This window comes from Heterocephalus glaber, unplaced genomic scaffold, assembly GCF_053883595.1.
Source record: "Heterocephalus glaber isolate CG9 unplaced genomic scaffold, H.glaber_assembly_v1.0 deba00000738, whole genome shotgun sequence".
NCBI lineage: Eukaryota > Metazoa > Chordata > Mammalia > Rodentia > Bathyergidae > Heterocephalus > Heterocephalus glaber.
The window spans coordinates 5,502,718-5,524,360 of record NW_028258161.1 but is presented as its reverse complement, the minus strand read 5'-3'; the positions used below and the strand labels follow the sequence as shown (position 1 = coordinate 5,524,360).

Here is a 21,643-nt window from a genome sequence, read left to right as displayed (position 1 = left end):
TCTACTGAGTCATGGGAAAGATTGCCGCGGTTACATGTAAACTGTGAGAGGGCTGCAGAAGGTACAGGTGGAGGGGTATTGAAGCAGCTGGCCACTGGCATCTACATGAAGGTCACACCGGCTTCACTGTACACTTTGAAGACTTTCTCAATGGTGTTGACATCAGCAGCCGTCCTCAGGTCCAAGCCCAGGTTGTACTTCACAGCTGTGTGCATGATTCGCCTGGCAGAATGCTCCATTGTGTAGGCTAAGCCGGAGTGGACGATGTCTTTCTCCAATGCCCCCAATATCCTGTCCTGGAACTCTGCTTTTGGAACAATGGGAATTGTTCTAACATGCTTCCCAAATTTTCTTTCTAAGCCTTCTTGAACAGACATCAGCAAGTGGTAGTTAGAATCCCTTTCATATTTGAAGGTCAATTGGCCATAGCCAACATGATTTAGATTCTTCAGCCACTATAAGTAAGATACTGTCACTCCTCCAGCATTCAAGTAGAGATCTGGAATAACCATGATGTTCCTCTCCAGGAAAATCGTATCAGCTTCTGGCGTGGTGGGTCCATTGGAACCTTCAGTGATGATCTTGGCTTTGACTCTGGGTGCGTTGGATTTGGTCAACTGCTTCTCACTGGCAGCAGGGATCAGGATGTCACAGTCAGCCTCCAAGATACTTCCTTCATATACCCTTGCCTTAGGGAAGCCCAGAATTGATCCATGTTACAACTTGAAATCTTCCAGCTCTTTTGGGTCAATACCATCTGGATTATGTATACTCCCATCAGACTCCCCAACACCAATAGATTTAGCACCAAAATGATGTAAATATCTCAGAGAGTGCAGGCCCACATTACCAAAGCTCTGAACAACAAATGTTTTATCTCCAAAGCCGGGTGTCATTCCTAAAATGCTCATGTAGGAAGCTTCATTGATGAAGTTCTCAATCCCATGGAAAACCCCTCCGCCGGTCACAGAGATCCACCCATGGATGCCCCCTTGACCGATGAGCTTCCCAGTAACACAGGCGTGTGCATTAATGTCATAGTGCCCTATGGTGCTGATGTAGGTGTCCACAATCCAGGACATCTCCCGCTCACCTGTGCTCATATCCGGGCAGGCACATCAGTGCCAGGACCGATAAAACCCTTCTTTGCTAGCTCCGTAGTGAACCTTCTTGTAATCTTTTCCAATTCATTGTCTGAATAGTTCTTGGGGTTGGTCTTAACACCTGCTTTAGCTCCACCAAATGACACATCAACCACAGCACACTTGTATGTCATCAGCGAAGCCAGCGCCTTGACTTCGCCCACACTCACATCGGTACTGTACCAGATACCTCCCTTGCAGGGTGTGTGGTGCTGGCTGTGCTGGGCGCCGCAGCCCTCCATGACCTCCCAGGAGCCGTCCTTGCGCTGGATGGGGAAAGGGCCGCTCAGCAGGTAGTTGCAGGGCTTGATCATGCGCAGGCTGCCCCGCACACGGTTGCGCTTCTGCTTCTCGCTCTCGCAGGTGCGCAGGTCCTCCACAAGCTTGTTCTACATGATGTTGGAGCCACGGTGGAAGAAGCCCTCCACCATCTTGAAGAAGTTGGGGTCGTCCTCGCGCTTGGCTGCCGCATCACTGTAGTAGCGGCCGGCAGGCGTCCTGAGGGCTGGCGGTGGGACAGAGACAGGCGCCGCGGGGGCCCAGCAGCCGAACAGAGCTGCAGGCCCAGCACGGGGCAAGAGCAGCGCCTCGCCCAGGCAGCGGTACCTGGCGGCTGCAGAGGCGAGGAGGAAGCACTCGGAGACCGCTGCCTTTTTAAGCTGCACCTTCCTGCCCCCCACGACTGTCCCCTCCCCTTCACCGCTGTCACCAGGCTGGGAGGATGGACTTTGGCACATTGCGCCTCCCAGGGCGCCGGGCCTCCGCCTCCACCGGAGCCTCACCCAGCCTCCCTCATATTTTATTCTTGATACTGTCATAAACTGAATTGTTTAAATTTCCTCTTTAGATTTATCATTGCTAGCATCTGAAAATACAGGGTTTTTTTTTAATGCTGATCTGTTTTGCAGCTTTGCCAGATTTGTTCATTAGCTCTGACAGTTATTTTGTACATTTTTAAGAATCTTTCACATAAAAAAACTATGTCCTCAGGGCTGGGGATTTAGCGCAGTGGTTTCGCCACCTGCTGCGCAAGCGCAAGGACCCAAGTTCAATACCCGGTACCAAAAAAAAAAACCAACTATGTCCTCTACAGATAGAGATAATTTTACTTTTTCTTTTCTAATCTGGATGCTTTTTTCCCCCATGCCTCATTGCTCAGCTCAAATTTTTAGTGCTTTCTTGACAGAAGTGGTGAAAGTAGGCATCTTTCCCTTATTCTTAATATTGGGAAGGCTTTCATTATTTCACTGTTGAGTACAGTATTAGCTATAGATTTTTTTATACATGCAATTTATCATGTTAGGGAAGTTTTCTTCCTCATTTATTGAGTGCTTTTATTCATGAAAGGTTAAAGTGGTTTCCTACATCAGTTGCAATAATCATATACTTTCTTTATTCTGTAAATGTAGTGCATTACTTTAGTGCATCACATCTCCTTTTATGCCATGACCTGCACAGCATAGGGTCTGAAGCCTGGGAGAGCAGTGGGAGATGAAGAAAAAATGAAGAAACAAAGACTACTCTTGAAAGTTGGGAACAGGTGGAACCATAGCTTGTTGGGAGCTGGAGTCCTACACTCTCTTTATTTATAGTGGAAGGCAAACAGGAAGGGAAGGTGGGGCAAATAGTGCTACATGGCCTACATAGCCTAGGTAGAACATAGTGTGATTGTTTCATGATCCAGGCATGCTCAGGAAGGGAACAGGGAAGGATACATAATGTAACTGTCTCCTGGGGCTGTGCCATCCAGGATCTACAATATTACATTATCTGTAATCTATGGAGGAGAAATGGAGTAGGGAGGCAAAAGGGACTAGGGAGGAGGCAAAGGCCCATCTTCAGGCTTGGCCCACAGCACTTTTATTCCTTGGATAAAACCCACTGGCTGTGGTGTGTAGTCTTTTAATACACTGTTGGATTCTGTTTGCTATTAAGGATATTTGTATCTATTGGCCTGTAGCTTTTTGGGTTTTTTGGTATCTGTATTATGGTTTGGATCTAAAATGTTCCCCCTGAGGCCATACGCTAAGAAGCCTTGTTTCCCACGGATGGTCTTTTGGGAATAGATTGGATCATGAGAACACTATAAGTGGATTCCTCCATTGATATATTCATAACTTGATGATAATACTGGAAGATGATGGTAACTTAAGAGCCTTGTTGAAGGGTCATGGGATGTGACTTTGGGGCCTATATCTTCTCCTCAGCCTCTTCTTCTCTCTGCCTCACTATCTCGCCCCCCTCATCCCCAGCTGCCATGAAGTGAGCAGCATTACTTCACTACACACTCCCCACTATAATGTTCTACTTCAGCCCTGTCCCAGAAACAGTGAAGCTAAGTAACCATGGACTGAAACCTCTGAAACCGTGAGCAAAAATGAATCTTCCTCTTTAAGTTGGTTTTCTCATGTGTTTTTTACAGTGCCAGAAAGTTAATATACTTTACCTCACTTTGATATCAGGATAATAGTGGCCTCATGAACTAAATTAGAAAGTGTATCCTCTTCTCTTGTATCTTTTAAAGTAATTTGAGAAATATTGATGTTAATTCTTCTTTAAATTCCTTTGAATTCACCAGTGAAGCCATTTGATCCCAGATTTTTCCTTTTTGACAAATTTTTCATTACTGACTCAATCTCTACATTAGTTTTAATTATAGTCATTATTTTAGTTTTTAGTCAATCTTGGTAATTTATGTGTTTCTAGGCATTCATACCTTTCATCTAGGTTATATAATTTCTTGATATGTGTTATGGTTTGTATCTAGATGTCCCCTCAAAGCTTCATGCAGTCATAGGTGGGGTTTTCAGAGGTGACTGGATCTAGGGTGATGCTGGGATTAAGTGTGTGATGCTGGGATCAAGGATGCCCCACTCTGAGTGTAAGTGCTACCCACCCTGAGGATGGAGAGCCTGGATGGAATATAAGGGACAGAAAGAGGGCTGCTGACATCACTTGCTGTTGTCATTTCTTGCTGCTTACTGCTTTCTGCCTGTCCTGATTTGCCATGGACTATTTTTCCTCCTTGATGCCCCTCTGCTGTGCTACGCTGCCTTGGAACCAGCTAACTATGGCTGAAACCTCTACAAACTGTAAGCCAAAATAAACCTTTCTTCTTTTAACTTTGAGTGTTGGATATTTTGTCTCAGCAATGAGAAAAGTAACTAAAATAGTATGAAATTGTTCATACTATTCCTTCATAGTATTTTTATTTTTACAAGGCAGTATCCTTTCATTTCTGATTATAGTAATTGGAATCCTTTTCATATTCATTCCAACTAAATGTTTGCCAATTTTGTTAATCTTTTCAAAGAATCAACTATTATTTCCTTAGTTTTCCCTATTCTATTTCTTCTATCTCTATTCTTTGTTATTTTCTCTATTATCTTGGGGTTTGTCTTAATCACTTTTCCATCCCTGAGACAAAATATCCAACACATAATTTCAAGGAAGAGACATTTATTTGGCTCACAGTTTCAGTCCATGGTCAGCTGGCTTCAAGGCAGAAATGGCATGGAGGAAGGACATGTCAGAAGAAAGTGGTTCAACCCATGACAGCAGGAAGCAGAGAGAGAAGAGGGGAGCTAGGGACAAGAATATACCTTTCTGTGGGCCTGGGTTTTAGCTCTGGCACCATGCCTGTCTGGTAAGTGCAAGGTCCTGAGTTCAATTCCCAATACAGGAAGAAAAAAAGAATACACCCTTCCAGGTTGCACCTCAGTGACTCACCTCAAGCCAGGCTTCGCCTCCTAATAGCACATTCAACTACAGAACTCATCAGTGGATGAATCCACTAATCAGTATAGCATCTCCATGATCCAGTTAACTTCTACACACATGAGAATCTGGGGAAATATTTTAGATCTAAACCATAACATTCAGTATCTCACCCCTAAAAGGCACATGTCTGTTTCATTATGTAAAATGCCTTTAGTCCATCTCTAAGAGTCGCCAGTCTTAACAGTTCTAGTGTTGCTGAAAAGGTTAAATCCAACATCTTCTCTAAGATTCAAGGCAAAGTTTTAGCTGTGGTCCCCTGTAAAAATCAAAAAGAAAATTAAACACTTCCGGCATACAATGATACTAGATAAGCATTCCCATTTCAAAAGTGAGATGTAAGAGGCTATAAAGGGATGGGACTAAAGGCAGGAAAAAACCTAGGAGTACAAACATTAAATCCTATAGCTCTGTGCCTAGCACATAGGGCAAGTTGTGAAGAGATGTGAGCTCCAAAGGGCTTGGGTGTCCCTGCCCCTGTGGCACTGCCAGTTGCAGCCTCTATGACCTCTTCTTGAAGTTTCTCTACTTACTGCCTGTGACTGTTCTCAACAGATGTTCCATGTTCTTGGAATCTCCAACTTCCTGTAGTCTTCTACTACACTTTCACCTTCACTCTCAGCTTCCTATGTCATGCTCTCAAGGCTCGCTGCCTGGCCTCCCAGGCCTCCTTCTGAAATCTGGGTGGAAGCCTCCATGACCCTATAACATTTACATTCTGCATGCCTATAAAACCAGCACCATTGGATGATGTCAAGGTCAGGTGCCAGCTCAAGCAGTAGCCACAGCTCCCCTTGAGTCACTACTACAGAGGCCTCTGAGTGCCTGGATAGCTGAGCACTGTGAAATGAATCCCAGGGAACCAATTCTCCAGCCTTTCTCAAGCAGGCATTTCAGGGACTCTATTCTCAAATGAAAGCTTTACAGTTTACACCTTTGAGCCTGTGAAAAGTGGGGTCTCGCTGATTCCTCATATGCCTTCAAGCCATCATACCTGTTGTCCTGATACAAAGTACTTTGCTTCTTGGGTTAGTTACTTTTCTTTCATTGCTGAGACAAAATACCTGGCACCCAAAGTTGAAAGAGAAGGCATTTATTTGGCTTACAGGTCATAGAGGTTTCAGTCCATAATCGGCTGGCTCTGAGGCTGGGATGGCAAACAGGCATTGCCGAGGAGAAACAACATGGTGTGCCCCTACAGTAGCAAAGGCAAGAAGGGGGTTTTAACAGTATCTTTCTGCCCCTTTTATCTTTGTGTGTGTGTGTGTATGTGGTACTGGGGATTGAACTCAGGACCTTGTGCTTGCAAGGGAGGCACAGTGCCACTGAGCTAGATCCCCAGCCCCTGCCCCTGCCCTTTTTATCTTAATCAGACTACCAGGATTAGGGTGGTGCCAAACTAATCACTCACATGTGGTGGTTTAGTAATCACACACCCTTAACCCCAGTATCACACATACTAGATTCAACTACCTCTGAAAAAAAGTTCCACCTCATCCACATGAGTCTTTGGAGGGACATCTAAACACAAACCATAACACTTCTTTTTTAAAAAAATAAAATTATTAGTGTATATTTGTGGTACATAGTGATTACATTCAGCTTGGAGTATGAATTCATAAACATGTAGAATCTTGATCATTTTTACTTACCTGCCCTCACTGCTTTCCCATTTACCTCTTTCTCCAGATTCCCTTCCAATCACTGTAGTCTATCTTCTGGTTTCTTAGCATGCATGTTTTATTTTGCTCTTTAAATTATATTTTGTGAAGGGAAAGGGAAAAAATGAGAAAGGAAGGAAGAATGGAAACAAAACTTTTGTATAAAGAGGGGAAGAGGGGTTGAAGGGAGGATAGGGGAATGGGGAAAAAAGAATAAAAATATATCATTTACAGGTACAAATTCCCTATGATGAATGTGATCATTATGTATACCTAAAATGTACCAATAAACTTAATTTAAAAAAATTATATTTTGGGTCTCTCATATTAGAGAAATCATGATATTTTACCTGTGTCTGACTTATTTTACTTAGTGTTATGATCTCAGGATCCATCCATTTTCCCTCATACTAATGCCAGTTTTTTTCAACAATCATCATCTCCTTTGCCCCAGTTTTTCAGGTGCTTCCAAATTTCTAATGAAACTGCAAACTTTTCACATGTGCTTCGTGTTCCTGGGTCTTAACTGGCTAAAAGCAGCCAACAGTAATCATGCCACAGCCCAAATACTAGGCTGCTTTTAAATGTTCTCTGCCAGATTAACTAGTTCATTTCCCTTAATCTCAACTTCCTGCAAAGTCAGGATTTGGGCAAAATGAAGAAAAATTTTCTTCCAGGTTATGACACAAATGGCCTCTAGTTCAACTGCCAATGGAGTCCTTGCTCCCAACTAACACCTCATGAACCTGCCTTTTACTGTCTGCATTCCTGTTAGAATTCCTAGTCTTCTGAGCTTTAACCAGAATCTCCCATCTCTTTTGCAGTATTCTAGGTCTTGTCTTGCCTGCAAATGTTTCTACTGCAAGCCACTTCCAAAGGCTTCTAAACCACTTGGTCTGGTTTAATCACAGAAACAATCCCACTTCTCTGGAACAAAATCTGTCTTAGTCACTTTCCAGTTTCTGGAACAAAATACCCAACACCCCCAGCTTAAAGGAGAGTGGCTCAGTATTTCAGCTCATGTTCAGCTGGCTTCAAGGCAGAAATGACAGTGTGGAAGGGGTTAGTGGAGGAAAGCTGTTCAAGCTATGACCATCAGAAATCAGAGAGGAGAGAGGAGCCAGGACAAGAATACAGTCAATTTACACCGCCTAGGACCTACCTCCAACTATGCCCCTAATAGTACATTCAACGGCTGAACTTATCGATGGATGATTCCACTGATGAGTACAGTATCCCAATGATCCAGTCACCTTCCACATACATGAGAATTTTGGAGGATATTTTAGATCTAATGCATAAGACAGGTTAATGTTTGCTCTTCTTTTCCAGTTGCCTAAGGTGTAAAATTAGGTTATTGATTTGAAATTTTCTTTTTAATGTAGGCATTTGTAGCTATAATTTTTCCTTTTAGTGCTACTTTTGTAGTATCTCGTAAGTTTTGGTATGTTATTTTTATTCATTTCAAAATGTTTCCTAGTTAATCTTACAATTTCTTGTTTGACCCACTAGGTTTTTACGTGTATGTTTAATTTCCAAATGCTTGTGAATTTTGCAGTTTTCTCACTTTTTGATTCTAGTTTCATTTACTTGTGCTTGGAGAAAATACTCTGTATAATTTCAGTCCTTTAAAATTTGTGACTAGTTTAATTGTGTAACATAAGATCTATGTAGGAATATGTTCCATGTACACTTGAGAATATGTATTCTGTTTTGGAGTGGAATTTATGTGTTTTATTGTTCTACTCACTTATACTATTTAAATTTTTTTACTATTCTTAGTTGTATATGTAATTTTATCATTGAAAGTATGCTACTGAAGTCTCCATTATAGAACTGTTTATTTTTCCTTTCAATTATTAGTTTTTGCTTCATGTATTTTGGGGCTATTATAATGTTTATATTTTTTTTAATTATTAGGTCTTCTAGATGAGTTGACCCTTTAGCCATTGTACAGTTTTCTTGTTTCTTGTAATAATTTTTAATTCAAAGTCTATTCTATGTGATATTTGTGTGGCTGCTCCAGTTTATTTTTGTGGGGGAGGTGATACTCACTGCATGATGTATCTTTTATTTTGAACCTATTCATGTCTTTGGATCTGAAGTGAGTCTCCTTATACAGTATATTAATCACTGTTATTCTCTGTGAAGTTTGGTGTTTTTTTTTATAGACATGTTTTAAATATTTTTATTAATATCTAGTTGTATTATACTAAAATAAAAAATTGAAAAATTAAATAAATCTTATGTAAATGGCATCAGGATGGATCATTGCTTAATTACCATTCTGCCAGTTATTGCCCTTTAATTAAGAGTTTAATCCATTTATATTTAAAGTTACTAAGAAAGGACTTCTTAATATTTGCCACCTTTGTATTTTCTGTATGTCATCCTTTATGTTCTAAAGTTCCTCCATTACTTTTTTTGTGTTTTTATTGAATTTTATTGTATACTCTTTTGATTCCCATATTTTGTGTATGTTTTACTAATTTCCTTGACAGTTAACATCCTGAGTTGTAACAGTCCTATTTGAATACCAGCTTAGCTTCAATAATATATAAAAACACTGTTTCTATCTCCATCCCTCCATCTTTATATCATTATTGTAAAATATTAAATATTTTTATATTGTGGGCCTATTAAGGTAGATTTATAATTCTTTATGTATTTTTCTTTTAAGTCAGGCAGGGAAAAAGAGACATTACAAACTCAAAATACTTAAGTACTGGCTTTATATTTACCTATATAGATACTTTCATCCGTGTTCTTTATTTCTTCATTTCCCCAGTTTACTACATATTATTCTTTTACTTCAGGTTGAAAAACTCCCTGTAGTATTTCTTGTAGGGCTGGTTTATAGCTAATGAACTTAAGCTTTGTTTATCTTGAAATATGTTCATTTTTCCTAATTCTTAAGGATAGTTTCTCTAGATATAAAATTTCTGGTCGACATTTTCTTTATTCAGACATTAGGCCATCCTAATGACTGTGGCCTCCATGGCTTTGTTGAAAAATTGGCTGTTAGTCATATCAAATACCCTTATGTATGATGAGTCACCTCTCTGTTGCTACTTGCAAGATTCTTTTTGACTTTCAACACTTTGATTATAATGTGTCTCATTGTAGCTTTCTTTTTGGAGTTTATCTTACTTTGAATTTCATTGTGCTTCTTGAATATGTAAATTCATGTCTTATCAAATTTGGAAAGATTTTACTATATTTTTTTTCCAATAGTCTCTCACTCGCCTGTTTTATCAGGACTTCCATTATGTACATATTGGTATACTTGATGGTATTCTATAAGTCTCTTTGGGTCTGTTTTCTTTCTTTCTTTCCTTCTTTCTTTCATATCTCACACTAGTTAACTTTATTTGACCTATCTTCAAGTTGTTGCTTTCTTCTATCCAGTCAAATCACTATTGGATTACTATTGTTTTTATTTCAGTTACTATACTTTTTATTTTTAGCTCTAGTATTTTTATTTGGATATATTTTTACTAATATTTTGTTGAAACATTGTTTTTCTGGCTTCCTTTAGTTCTTTGTTCTAGATTCCTTTATCTCTTTTGGCATATTTAAGGGAATTGACTTAAAACAATTGTCCTCCAACCTTTTTGGCATCAGAGACCAAGGGTGGGGGAGGTGGTTTGGGGATGATTCAAGCACATTACATTTATTGTGTACTTTATGTCCAGTATGCATTATTATCTTGTAATACATAATGAAATAATTGGATACACTTACTATAATGCAGAATCAGTGGGAGCCCTGAGTTTGTTTTCCTGAGACTAGATGGTCCCATCTAGAGGTAATGGGAGACAGCAATACCTGAAGTGATGCTTATGTCCATTCTACTCTATTCTCATTTTGGTTTCTGTCACTGAAAAAACACTACTTCACAAAGAGAGGTCATTGGGCATGGAAACAGACTTGTCAGTGCTTTTGTGACAATCCTAAGGATATTCCACTTTGACTTTAATCCACAATGTGCAGAGATTTGAAGATGTCTCAAATATAAAGGCCACCGTTATTTGCAGTCTCAAGCTGCTACTCCTCTTCCTGCACAAAGTAAACTCACCTGGCTTATCATAAATGGGTTGAGGATCCATTCCCTCCTAGTTTGAGATATTTTGTGATTGAGAAGTAATACTCAGTGTCTTTTCAAAGCTGAGATAAGTGATCATCTACCAGCTTGGCAAAATAAGGCACTGGCTTAGTCTCTTTTAAAAATTTCTGCAGCTGGGGATTTAGCTCACTGGTTTTGCCATGTGCTACGCAAGCGGAAGGACCCAAGTTCGATCCCTGGTACAAAAAAACATTTCTGTCCCACCGCTCCCAGCCCAGAGGAAGGGGCTTCCAAGCCACTGTCCCACTGCTTCTGGTCCAGAGGAAGGGGATTCCCGGCCACCATCTGTCCTGCCACTCCCAGCCCAGAGGAAAGGGCTTTTGTGCTGCAGTCTGTCCCGATGCTCCCAGCCCAGAGGAAGGGGCTTCCGGGCCACCATCCATCCCACTGCTCCCGGCCCAGAGGTACAGGCTTCTGAGCCACTGTCCCACTGCTCCTGGTCGAGAGGAAGGGGCTTCCTGGCCACCACCTCTTCCCACTGCTCCCAGCCCAGAAGAAAGGGCTTTTGGGCAGCTTTCTATCCCACTGCTTCTGGCCCAGAGGAGGGGCTTCCCTGCCACCATCCGTACTGCCACTCCTGGCCCCTGTCACACCTCTCCCAGCACAGAAGAGATGGGCTGTGTGGGTGCCAAAAGCACCCCCCTACCCCCCCAGTTGAAATGAGAAAACATGAAAATAAGTCTCAAAACCAGACTTCCAGATCACCTAGAGCAACCACAAAGGGAAATGAGATGGAACACTCTGATACTCAAACACCTGGATCCACTGAACTGGCAACAAAAGGGGACCTGGAAAAAATGAAATCAGAAATACTTTCTCAGAAAACAGGAGAAATTGTGCTCCTAGTGCAAGACATGGTTAATAAATCTAGAGAGGAGCTGAGGAACATGATAGAATCCCAACATAGGAAACAAATGGAATTGATAAAACAGATGCAGACAGATTTCCAGGAGATGAAAAACTCCATTGAAAGTCTACACAGCAGAATGAGCCAATGTGAGGACAGAATTTCAGATATAGAAGATAAGATTGCAATTAGTGACCAGGAAAAGAAAAATTGCTTCAAAATTATAAGGGAACATGAGAAATTGACCCAGCAGCTGCTAGACAATGAAAGAAGAATAACATAAGGCTGACTGGAGTCAATGAAGAAACAGGAGAGAGTGCAGATGACATAAAAAAATTCTTCACAGAAGTAATGGCAGAAAACTTCCCAAGAAGGGGAAAAGAACTTGACAAACAGATAAGTGAGGCATATAGGACTCCAAATAGCCTTGATCAAAAAGATCTACACATAGGCATATAATTGTTAACATTCCAGAAACTCAACAGAAGAACAAAGTTCTACAAGCACTTAGAGAAAAGAAACAAATCACATACAAAGGAAAGCCCATCAGAATCACAACAGACTTCACACAAACCATCAAGGCAAGAAGAGCTTGGAGCGACATATTCCAAGCCCTAAAAGAAAACAGCCTCCAACCCAGATTGATGTACCCTGCAAACCTATCTTTCAAAATTGATGGAGAAATAAGATACTTTCATGACAAAGAGCACCTTAGGAACTTCGTGAATACCAAACCAGCACTCCAAAACTTTTAGACAATATCCTAGGAACAGACATTGAGGATCACAGTCCCAGGAAGCAAAGCAGAATGAACCCATCTGGCACAACAAGAAATTAAATGTAAAGGCGGAGAACCCAACAAAAAGAAAAAGTCATGGCAAAGACAAGTCAATACATTTCAGTTATAACCATCAGTGTTAATGGTGTCAATTCACCAATCAAAAGAAGTAGACTGGCAGAATGGGTCAAGAAGCAAAATCCAACAATATGCTGCATACAAGAAACACACTTAATTCAAACGGAAACTCATAGACTGAAAGTTAAAGTGTGGAAAACAGAACTCCATGTGACAGGAACCCAAAAGAAAGCTGGAGTAGCTATCCTCTTTGCAGATCAAGTAGACTTCAACCAACACTGATTAAGAGAGACGAAGAAGGACACTACATCCTTGTAAAGGGAAGAATCCAAGAGGAAGAGATGACAATCATAAATATCTATGCACCAAACACTAGTGCACCCAACTATATAAGTCAAATACTGACAGACATGAAAAGTCATATATACAGTAATACAATTGTAGTGGGGGACCTCACCACCCCACTGTCACAAATAGATCAACTAGACAAAAAATAAGTAATAAAATACTAGATATCAATTGAACTCTTGAACAAATGAACTTAACAGATGTTTACAGAGTCTTCCACCCCACAAAATCAGAATACACATTCTTCTCAGCTGCACATGGGTCATTCTCCAAAATAGAACACACACACATAGAACATGTTTAAGTAAGTGCAAAGGAATTGAAGCTATCCCCTGTATATTATCAGAAAACAGAATGAGCCCAATTAAACAACCTGAAGCTGAACCTCAAGCTTCTAGAAAAAGAACAGGACAACCCTAAGGCTCATACAAGCGAGGAAATTATAAAGATCAGAGGAGAAATCAAGGCAATGGAGACTAAGAGAGTGATACAAAAAATCAATGAAGCCAAGAGTTGGTTCTTTGAAAGAATCAACAAAATTGACAAACCCTTAGCCAACCTTATCAGAAAAAGGAAAGAAAAGGCCCAAATCCATGCAATTAGGAATGAAGAGTGTGAAATTACAACACCCCCAGCAGAAATCCAGAGGATCATCAATACCTACTTCCAGAACCTATACGCCAATAAGATGGACAACACAGAAGAAATGGACAGATTCCTAGATGCATATGAATTACCAAAGTTGAACAAAGAAGACCTAACAATTCTAAACAACCCAATATCAACCAATGAAATTGAAACCATAATTAAAAACTTCTCAACTAAGAAAATCCCAGGCCCTGATGGTTACTGCTGAATTCTACAAGACATTTAGAGAGAAACTGCTGCCACTACTGTTTAAACTCTTCAATGAAATTGGAAGGGAAGCAATACTCCCAAATTCATTCCTGGAAGCAAGCATCACCTTGATCCCCAAAGCAGAGAAAGACCAAACCGAAAAGGAGAACTGTAGGCCAATCTTACTAATGAACATAGATGCAAAAATCCTTAATAAGATACTGGCAAACAGAATGCAGAAGATCATACACCCTGATCAAGTGAGATTCATGCCAGGGATTCAGGGATGGTGCAATATATCCAAATCAATCAATGTAATACACTATATCAATAGAGCCAAGGACAAAAACCATATGATTATCTCCATAGATGCAGAAAAAGCATTTGACAAAATCCAACATGCATTTATGATAAAAACCCTACAAAAAATTGGAATAGATGGTCTCTACCTCAAACTGATAAAAGCCATCTATGAAAACCAACACCCTCCCAGGCTCCTAGGGCAGAGAAGCTCAGCCAGTCCCAGCACCTGGAAGGAAGCTCTCCACCTCCATTCCAAGCTTCTAGGGCAGAGAAGCTGAGCTGGTCCCAGAACCTGGAAGGAAGCTCCCCCACTGCCATCCCAAGCTCCTAGGGCAGAGAAGGTGAGCTGTGGGCACCAGAAGCACCACCACCACCACCGTAGAAATGAGAAGACATGTAAACAAGCCTCAAAACCAGACTTCTGGATCACCTACAGCAACCCCAAAGGGAAATGAGATGGAACAATCTGATAATCAACCACCTGGACTCTCTGAACTGGCAACAAAAGAGGATCTGGGAAAAATGAAATCAGAAATAATTACTCAGGTAACAGCAAAGATTGTGCTCATGGTGCAAGACATGATTAATAAATCTAGAGAGGACACAGGTTAAAAAAAAATAGAGGATCTGAGGAACATGATGGAATCCCAACATAGGAAACAAAAGGAATCCATAAAACAGATGCAAACAGATTTCCAGGAAATTAAAAACTCCACCGAAAGTCTGCACAGCAGAATGAACAGTGTGAGGATAGAATTTCACATATAGAAGATAAGATTGCAATTAGTGACCAGGAAAAGAAAAATTGGTTTAAAATTGTAAGGGAACATGAGAAATCAATCCAGCAGCTGCTAGATGAAGCAAAGAAGAATAACATAACACTGATTGGAGTCAAGAAAGAAACAAGAGAGAGTGCAGATGACATAAAAACACTCTTCACAAAAGTGATGGCAGAAAATTTCCCAAGCAGGGGGAAAGAATTTGACATACAGATGAGTGAGGCATATAGAACTCCAGCTAGCCTTAATCAAAAAAAATCTACACAGAGGCATATAATAGTTAGGATTCCAGAAATCCAACAGAAGAACAAAATTCTACAAGCAGTGAGAGAAAAGAAACAAATCACATACAAAGGAAAGCCCATCAGAATCACAGCAGACTTCTCAATGCAAACCCTCATGGCAAGAAGAGCTTGGAGTGATGTATTTCAAGCCCTAAAGGAAAACAGCCTCCAACCCAGATTGATGTACCCTGCAAAACTATCTTTCAAAATTGAAGGAGAAATAAGATACTTTCATGATAAAGAGCATCTCAGGAACTTCATGAATACCAAACCTGCACTTGAAAAAATTTTAGACAATACCCTAGGAAAAGACAATGAGGATCACAGCCCCAGGAAACCCAGCAGAATGAATCCACTGGGAGTGACAAATTAAATGCAAAGGGGGAGAATCCAATAAAAAGAAAAAGTCATGACAAGGCTTTTAAAACTTTTAACTTCATCTCCCTAATGAGTGTATAATTCAGTCTTATTGTACTGATTAGTATTTTTCTGATTCTAGAGTTGCACACCATTCCTTGTGCTATACTGGCTATTTATCATCTTCTTATGTCTACATTTTAATTGGGTTGTCTATTAATGAGCTCTAAGAATTCTTTATATATTCTGGTCATAGGTTATATGCATTGGAAATATGGTCTGTTTAAGGGCTACTTTTCATTTTAATGATGTCACTTAAAGTTCTAAATTTTGATGGAATCTCATTTATCAATTTTTTTCTTTTATACATCATGTTTTTTGTATCCTAGGTAGTTCTTGCCTACCCTGAATTCATAAATATTTTCCCTTATAATTTCTTCTTAAAGTTTTATACTTTTAGGCTTTCATATTTAGGTTCATAGATCCCTTCAAGTTGTTTTCACGTTTGGAAATAAAGGGTTGAGGTTAATTTTTTATATACGGATACCAGGTGTTCTAGTGCCATTTGCTGAAGACACTGTTTCTTCCTTGGCTCTTGAATTGAGTTTATATTCTATAAAATGCTAATGTTAAATAATCTTTCAAAACTCAATGGACCATATATGTATGGTTCTATTTCTAGATTCTCTGTTTTATTCCAATAATCTATATGTGTTTCCTTACACCAACACTGCCTTGATTACTGTAGCTTTAGAAGAAGTCTTAAAATTAGGTACTAAACGTCTTCCAAAGCTGTTTTTGTTTTTGTTTTTATCTTTTCTAGGTCCTTTGTACTCCTACATAACTTTTAAATTTCAATATCCAATTCTTCATTTATAGCAAGTATACACAGACCTGAATTTTTATATATACCTTGTGTTTTCTAATCCTGCTAAATTCAAATACAAGTTCTAGGGGCTCCTAGAGATTTCTTAGTATTTTCCTTGTAGATGATCATTTCATGTACATATAAAGATTTTGCTTCTGCTGTGCCAATCCTATCCTAGTTGTGACATTTTATTGCCAGACTATTTTGGTGGGGCCTAGGTTTCAAAGTTTAATGGACAGATAAAGAGTAAGCATATCTGTCCTGGTTCCCCACCTTCAGGAGAAAGCATTGTATCTTCTCCGTTTATATAAGGTGTTCTCACTGGAAGTATGGAGTACATGTCTTTAATTTGTTGAGAAGTTTCTGTTCTACTTCTAGTCTCCTGATAGCTTTTACCATGATCAGCTGTAGAATTTAGTCCAATACTTTTTCTCCAACTAGTGACAGGATCATATGGCTTTTTTCTTTCCTCTGTTAAAATGATGACTTTTGGGGGTGGATCTTCCAATGCTGAACCAACACTGCCATCCCTATAATAAAACCACTTTCTACATACTGCCAGATCTGACTTCCAATAGTTTGTTTTGTTGAACAAATTTCTATCTATGTTCATACTTTTTTCTTCTATTATCTTTATCCATTTTTAGGATTAGCACAATGTTGAGTTCCTAAAATGTGGAGAGAAGTGTTCCTTCTTTTTTCTGCTTTAATTGTTTGACATAATTTATCAGTTAAAATGTATATTAGCCTGCTGTTGTCATATAGGTAGGTTTTCAAGCTAGGAATATACTTTCTTTAATAGGTGCTATTCAAATTTTATATTTCTTCCAGAGTTAGTTTCATTAGTTTGTCTTCCAAGGTCCTTCTTAGCAGTTGTAAAATTTATTTCTAAAAAGATTTTTGTAACATGCTTTCTATATCCTTTTAAATTCTGTAAGATCTGTGGTAATGTCTCCTAGATCTTAATATTGTAATTTAAAAATGTATAACTGATATTGTGTAACAGGAAGAAAAGGTATAAAAGAGCAGTGGAATTGGGAGGGGTAGGAGAAGGGAAAAAAGGGAAAGGAAAAAATATGAGAGAAGAGGAAAAAAAATGGAAACAAGGTCTTTGCAAATAGAGAAGGGTGGAGGGGGTGAAGGGAGGGCAAGGGAAGGGGAAAAAAATAAGAACCAAGATATTCATGTAATGGTACAAGATCCCAATGATGAATGTAACTGTATTTTATACCTAAAATGTACCAATAAACTTAATGGTGGGGAGAAAAAAAAGAAAAGAAAATCCAAAAGCCGATATCATACTAAATGGTCAAAAACTGAAATCCTTCACACTAGAATCCTTCACACTAAAATCAGGAACAAGACAAGTATGTCCACTATCACCACTCTTGTTCAATATAGTTTTGGAAACATTAGCCATGGCAATTAGACAAGAGAAAGAAATAAAAGGAATAAAGATAGGAAATGAAGAAGTCAAATTGTTGTTATTTGCAGATGACATGATACTGTATATAGAAGACCTCAAGAACTCCACCAAAAGTCTTCTAGACTTAATAACCAAATTCAGTCAAGTAGCTGGTTACAAAGTCAACACACAAAAATCAATAGCTTTCCTCTACACGAATGACAGACTCACTGAGAGAGAAATAGGGCAAATAATTCCTTTCACAATAGCATCCAAAAAACTGAAATACCTAGGAATCAACCTAACAAAACAAATCAAAGACCTCTTCTCTGATAACTATGGCACTCTGAAAAGAGAGATTGAAGATGATATCAGAAAATGGACAGACATCCCCTGCTCCTGGGTAGGAAGGATTAATATAGTGAAAATGGCCATACTTCCAAAACTGCTATATAGATTTAATGCAATTCCAATTAATTGAGATCCCAGCAGCATACTTCACGGACCTTGAGAAAAAAAATCAAAAAAATCATTTGGAACAACAAGAGACCTAGAATAGCAAAAGAAATTGTAGATAACAGAGACATGGCAGGGGGTATCACAATCCCCAACCTGCAACTATACTATAAAGCTACTGTGATAAAAACACATAGTACTGGCAAAGAAACAGACCTGAGGAGCAGTGGAACAGATTAGAAGTTGCAGGAACAATGCCAGACACACTCAGCCATCTCATCTTCCATAAAGGAGCCAAACACCCTCACTGGAGGAAAGATAGCCTCTTTAATAAATGGTGCTGGAAAAATTGGGTTTCAACTTGCCAAAGATTAAAACTAGACCTGTATCTCTCACCATGCACTAAACTAAAATCAAAATGGATTAAAGATCTAAATATTAAAATAGAAACTCTGAACCAGTTGGAACAGAGGCAAGGTAGAACTCTTGAAGACATCGGTGTAGGAAAAGATTTTATGAACAAAACCTCAGTTGCCTGTGAACTAGCACAAACAATCAACAAATGGAATTTCTTCTTATCAAAAAGCTTCTGCACAGCAAGAGAAACCACCAGCAGTGTGAAGAGACAACCCACAATGTGGGAGAAAATCTTCACCTGCTTTTCCTCTGACAAAGGTCTACTATCTCGAATCTATAAAGAACTTAAAAAGATCAGACCTCCCAAATTTAAAGACCCAATCCAAAAATGGGCATCTGAAATGAACAGACATTTCTCAGACAAAGAAGTAGAAATAGCAAATAAATACATGAAAAAATGTTCAACATCACTGGTCATTCGAGAGATGCAAATGAAAACAATGCTGAGATTCCACCTCACTCCTGCAAGAATGGCTGCTATCATGAAATCAACCAATAACAAATGCTGGTGGGGCTGTGGGGAAAGAGGAACCCTGCTCCACTGCTGGTGGGAGTGAAGACTGGTGCAAGCACTGTGGAAATCAGTATGGAGATACCTCAAAGAACTAGGACTGGAAATCCCATTTGACCCTGCTATTCCCCTGCTGGGTATCTTCCCCGAAGAATTAAAAGAATCATACCACAGTGATGTATGTGCACCCATGTTCATAGCAGCACAGTTTGTGATAGCTAAAACTTGGAAACAGCCCAAATGCCCATCAACTGGAGACTGGATAAAGAAAATGTGGTTTTTTTTATAAAATGGAGTACTACTCAGCCATGAAAAAATGAGAAATTAGAGATATTTATAGCTAAGTGGATGCACATTGAGGCAATACTCTTAAGTGAAATAAATAGGACACACATATAAATACCGAATAGTTTCTCTGGTGTGAGAAACTGAAAGTGTAAATAAGGACTAAAATATATAATAGGTATTGTGAAATGTGAAGAAAAGGGGCACAGGGGCAGGAAGTGGGAGGGGTAGGGAAAAGGAAAGAAAGGAATGGGATTAATATGAGAAAATGGAAAAATAGGAACAAAATCTTTGTAAATAGGAAAGAATGGAGGGATTGAAGGGAGGGCTGGGCAAGGGTGAAAAATAAGAACCAAGAGAGACTATGTAAAGGTGCAAATTTCCAATGATGAATGTCATTATATTTTATACCTAAAATGTACCAATGATTAGAATGAATAATCGATAATGCAAAATAGGAAGAAAAGGTCCAAAGGGGTAGGGGTAGTGAGAGGGGCAGGAGGAAGGAAAGAAAGGAAGGGAAAAATGGAGAGAAATAGAAATAAAGTCTTTGTAAATAGGGAAGGGTGGAAGGGGTGAAGGGAAGGCTAGGAATCGGGAAAAAATAAGAACCAAGATGCATCATGTAAAGGTGCAGATTCCCAATGAGAAATGTAATTGTGCTGTATATCTAAAATGTACCAATAAAAGAATTTAAGAAAAAAAATTTCTCCAAATGTTTGAAATATATCAGAAATCCCAGTGTTCATTTGTTGCCCCCATAACTCCAGTTTGGCTTTGAATGCAGTCACTTTATCTGCCACCTTGGACACAGTTGTCTTTTTCCCACAAAATGACAGTTTGAGTTCATTAAGCCTATTAAATATATCACATAAATAAGCATTCGGTTATATATTTAAACTTAATTTTAGATATATGTGGCTAGTCACTTGTACTGGGTAGTATAAGTTTTAATATTTCAACTAAATGGCAGGGAATTGATATTGGTAAGAAAACATAAGGGAAAAAAAGCAAGATCCAAATATGTATCATACCCAAAAGACAACACTTTTAAGTACAATGGCTCCTCAGTTAACAAACTTAATTTGTTCCACAATTCTGGAGAAGATGGCTGCATTTGTGTTAATGCAGGGGAAATGGCCAAGGTCCTGTTCATCACCCAATGTGGAGTTCATCAATGGAAGCAAAATCTTCCCAAACACTTCTGTTTGGGAACACAATTGTTTATGAACAGAAGCATTCATGAACTGAGGTGGTATTGCATAGTCATACCTTGCAATTTGTGAGCATTCTATAAGATGAGCAAACATTTCTAAGAAATTTCAACATGATAAACAACCAGTGTCTTGCAGTACAAGTAGTAAGTCCCACTGAATGTCACATGATCACCAGTGATTTTTCTGTCTCTCTCCTTTAATATACAAGTGGTTTTTGGCCAGGAATTTAGTTCAGTGGTTTCACTGCCTGCTGCACAAGTGCAAGGACCCAAGTTCGATCCCTGGTACCAAAAAACATATATATATGTGTGTGTGTGTGTGTGTGTGTGTGTGTGTGTGTGTTTTGGATTATGATAAAACAAATTCTTTCAAAACAATGTTTTACTGTTTATGAACAGACAAGTTAGTAAGAGTATGCAATCAACAGAAGAAAATTGGAGTGACCATGTTGTCAAATATAGACTTTAAGAAATACATTATCAACTAACTGATATTTGAATAATCTGTTTTAAAATTTTAAAAGGATATTATTAAAAAGAAAAATTGTAAGCCACTATCTCTGGTGAGGGAGAATGTATTAAAATGCTGTATCATTAAGTTGTGTTTATCCTAAGAATATGAATATGGCTTAGTTTATTTAATTGATTCAGAACATTAATTGATTAAACAACAGGAAGACCTGGTCATTTAGTAGATGAAAAAAAGTTTGATGATATAACTGCATATTCATGACTTACAGAAAAAAACATCAGAAGTGGAAGAAAATTATGATATAAATTATTTACTGAAGAAATTTTATAGGCATTTCCTTTAACTTCAAGAAGGAACTGAGCATGCAATTTTAGCCACCTGAACATTTCATTCATATCCTAAACATGCAGTGAGATTCAGATAGGAAGAGAAAAAATAAAACCATCATTCACATAGCATAACTGTTATAAAGAAACCTGAAATAATGTTCAGAATATTGGCGTTAAGATCAAAGTTTTAAGCAACATATAAAGAGCAAAACAAAAGATAGCTAATAGGAAGTGGGGAGATAGATCTTTTTCAAATATGAAGAGAATCAAGGGATGGAGGGAAAGGAAGGAAAACAGGTGAAAAAGGGAGTTAAGATGTATTAAAGACATATACCAACTCCACTTGAGGAATGTAAACATTATGTAC

General features: G+C 38.9%; 1 pseudogene; it reads right to left on the bottom strand.

Annotated features, from left to right (window-relative positions):
- Positions 1-101: 101 nt before the first annotated feature.
- LOC101708515 (glutamate dehydrogenase 1, mitochondrial-like) lies at positions 102-1,879 on the bottom strand (annotated as a pseudogene).
- Between the last annotated feature and the right edge of the window lie 19,764 nt (positions 1,880-21,643).